This window comes from Pleurodeles waltl, chromosome 6 (assembly GCF_031143425.1).
Source record: "Pleurodeles waltl isolate 20211129_DDA chromosome 6, aPleWal1.hap1.20221129, whole genome shotgun sequence".
NCBI lineage: Eukaryota > Metazoa > Chordata > Amphibia > Caudata > Salamandridae > Pleurodeles > Pleurodeles waltl.
The window spans coordinates 1012375137-1012378964 of NC_090445.1; positions in this window are offsets into that span (position 1 = coordinate 1012375137).

The window sequence follows — 3828 nt, forward strand, 5'->3', positions numbered from 1 at the left end:
TATGTAAAAATAAATTAAGTGTTAACTTCACGATTCCTCGTGGGAATTATTTTCAATTAATTATTGCTAAAGATAACAGTGAGAGTGGCAATATTTCGCTTTTCTTTCTTGTTTTGCAGCATTTAACGTGTGTTATTGTGAACGTCAGTAGTGTCAGGGACCCGTAAATCTATACCGAATGCATGCATTATTAATAACAGAAACACATACGATTAATATCCTTACTCGTCGTGTATATGTACCATGCGGACATGCCTCTTCTTGCTTAAATAATAGCTGCTACCATTGCCCGGGCCAGTGGCAGTCCTCTAATCCCCTCCAGAAGGTTTTTATTCAGCCCGGGTACCACGCGCGACCAGGATCTCTGCCGGATGCGCACAACCCCTGGGACTGCCTCAGGCACTCACTGTGATGGCGGGGCACTCCCACTGCTGGGGCCTCGCGGCGGGGGCGCGAGGGCTGCAAGTGTGCAGAGGGCGCACCGGCCAGTGGATGAAACCGCACTCTGGGCAATACAACATTTACAGTCATTGGGGGATGTCGGTGCGGGGAAAGAGCGTGGACCTGACGGGTTGAGGCCCGGTCCTGTCGTGCGTTTATTGCACGCACAGATACATTGCACTCACGCACGCGCACACTACCCATACACTTAGGGGGAAGGACGTGTGTCTCAAGAACAACTCCGGCTGACTGTCTGATGCCACAAAGTGTTGAGGCAGCGGCACTTCTTTCACCGAACGTGCCACATTCTAACAAATCCTGTCAGAGGGCACAAAGCGCTAAGGTGTTCCAAGAAAGGAGACAAAACCCTTTCCCTCGAGAAAAATGAAAACTCACTACACCACTACTACTTGAAAAAACAAGTCCCTAGAATAGCGTATCATCGCATTCGCCCAACCACCATGAAAGCGACTTACTGACTCACAATTTTAAACGAAACCCGACAGGTAACCGCATTTGTCGCCGGATGCAGAAGTTTAACAACTCGTCTACGAGCACCCGCTAAACCATGTGCTCACTGGTTGCCCCTTTCTCCTCCGTGTCTGATTGTATTATTATCTGGAGGGTGTGTTTGGTTTGTCGGCAATAAGTCGACGTGAATTCTATAAATTCGTTACAATTCTTTTTTTTAAATAAATTCGTTTTTTTTTTTTTTTTAAATAAATTCATTAGTAATTTATTTGGACCGAAATTCGACTTTATTTGTGCAAGAAATTAGTGTATTTCGATAAACCGAGTTTAGCTCACCCTTTTGCTCTTTTTTGTTTCTTGATATATATTCTTGAACTGTAGAGTTCATAGATACAGTTTCGCGATTAGTGTTTCTTTGAAAGTCTAGATGTTTTTGCGTCATAAGGGATACCAGATGTGTTGCATTTATGGTAAGCATTTGGTGATACAAAAGCAGCTAGACGCACATATTACTGTTGCGAGCAAGTGCTGGTCGTGCCTTCAGGTGAATCATTGTTTCGAGTAGAAAAACAGGACGTTTTCCTGAATCTTTGGGGTTGGGGAGGGGGTACAGTTAGAAACAGCAACCTGTTTTTTGTCGATTTCCTTTCAAGACATCCGTGTGTGTGCTGTGTGTGTGTAAATATGGGCATGTGCGTGTAAATATGTGTTTAAATGTGTGCATGAGTGTATAAATATGTGTATGTGTGTTGATGGGAGTTTGTAAATGTACGCACGTGTACGTGTGCGCGTGTCGTACACGATTGTCCCATATTAGCTTTAGTTTTAAGAGAAAGAGCACACATTTTTACGCTTTGGTAACGAGCAAATTAAAACAGAAACTTCCTTTACCAATACGGAATTTGAAGGTTTCCGCACTTGAAGTTGTCATCTATAGAATGTCCCCATTATTGCTTTTTCTTCCCCAAAACCCTCGAAAGGAGAGGGTGTTGTGTTCGAAGACAGCCAGCGCTGGCTGACTTTTCAGAGCTCTTGGTCCTTTTTCATTAGTACCCCCACCTCCAGCCCCCCATCTTTTATACTTGGATTAGAGACCAAATCCCCCATTTCCCATACCCATTAAAGGGCCAGGACTCAATTAATGGCTAATAATTGTTCCACCAGCTTCGGAGCATCCAAGTGGCGCGGTCAGCAGACGGGTGGGGTTCTGAGGAGCTGAGTCAGGACCCCTGTACATGGGCTGGGGCACTCCGGCACCCTGTGCGGGGATGAAAAGGGGTCGGCGACTCTAGTCCCGGTGCGGTGGGACGATTTGGGGAGTCTGTCAGTGGCCAATGTGCTGGTGGGGTCTAGCCCCTGTGCAGGGGCTGGGAACCTTGAATCTCTAACTCCTGGCCTGAAAAGGCAGTGTTCCAGGGCTCTTCTTCGGTGGAAGAGAATGGAAGTCTTGCCTGTCAGAAAGGATGTATCTGATTGGCTGGTTCCTGTAGAACGCGTGTATAGTGCCTCTGAAGCATAGTATAATCCGGCCAGGAGGCTTTGTAGTACAGTGTCCCGCCTGTATATGTAAACCAGTGGACAGAGGTGGGGCGACCTGACTGCAGAGTTAGACCGCAGGCTGCTGAGCTGCCCAATGCGGTGTGAAGACATTAGCTCCCCAAAGGGGTCTTGGAAAAAAGAGGTCGATATTGAGTAGCCATAAAAAGACTAGCCATGAACTATTGGCCATCGACCCAGGACTCAGAGTCTGCAGCCGAGTTCCGTTTCCGCCAGCCCCCAGGGTCCGATTTGAAATCGAACGACACAGCGCCTCGAAACAGGAGCGCAAAGATCCGTCGCACGGCCCTAGTGCGGCGTCTGCTGCTGGGTGCAGTGGGGGCGTTTCACAAGAGCGCCCTCTGCGCACGCAGGTGCAAGTGTCCCAAAGGAACTGCGCCATCTCTTGGTGACACCACTGTGTGAAGAGTCGTGGTCCTGTGACACGGGGGAGGGAGCTGGAGGGGGGTCTGTGTGCTTCAATGTGTGCATTTTGCTTGTGTGTGTGCGTTTGAGGGAAGAGAGGTGGTGTGTGTGGTAGAATGTGTGTGTTGAGAGAGAGATGTGCGAGAACATGTATGTGCATTCTGTGGTTCTGTGTGTGTATGAGACAGACACCACGTGTGTCTAAAACAAAGGGCAGAGGCAATAGAGTGTGTGTGCACGTGTGTGAGAGAGAGGTGTGTGTTTGAGAGGAGATGTGTGTTGGATTATTTGTGTGTGGCGCTATCTGTAGTATGTGAGGGAACAGACTGGTTGTGTGTTGGAGTGTGTTTGAGTGAGGAGTGTGAGTACGTCTGTACTTCGCGGCAGGTGTAAAAGAGAGCGAAAAGGTGGATTGGAGTGATAGAGTGTGTGTAAAGAGAAGGTGTGGGAGAGAGTGGGTGCGTGATGGACAATGAAAGTAATTGTTTAAATGTGCGTGTGTGTACGTGGTTGTGTACGTGCGTGAGAGTTTGCGTGTGTGTGTCAGAGAGAGGGCAAAACGAAAAAGAGCCACTGAAAAACAGATAATGGATGTGAGCGAGAAAGAGAGTGTTAAAGAAAGAAAAGATGTAGAAAGCGCCATAAGGCCAGAAACCACTACTCGTGACCTATACATTTCTACAAACAACCCACCACCACAACCGAGCAGTGAATTTGTGCCCTTGAGCTGGGAGTACAATGATCTCACCACCTAAACCCTAAACAGGTTTTCGGATTACACTTCTCAGACTCATAAAATCTAGTCTCAGCCCCAATTTCACAAGTCTAAGCTGGCAGATTCCACTGCTTTGGGGGACCCTCTGGCAGTCTGCTCCAGTGAGACCCCTGTAATCCATCTGTGCATATATGGAGCTATTCCAGTGTCCTCGCCGCACACACGTTTACTATACAAGT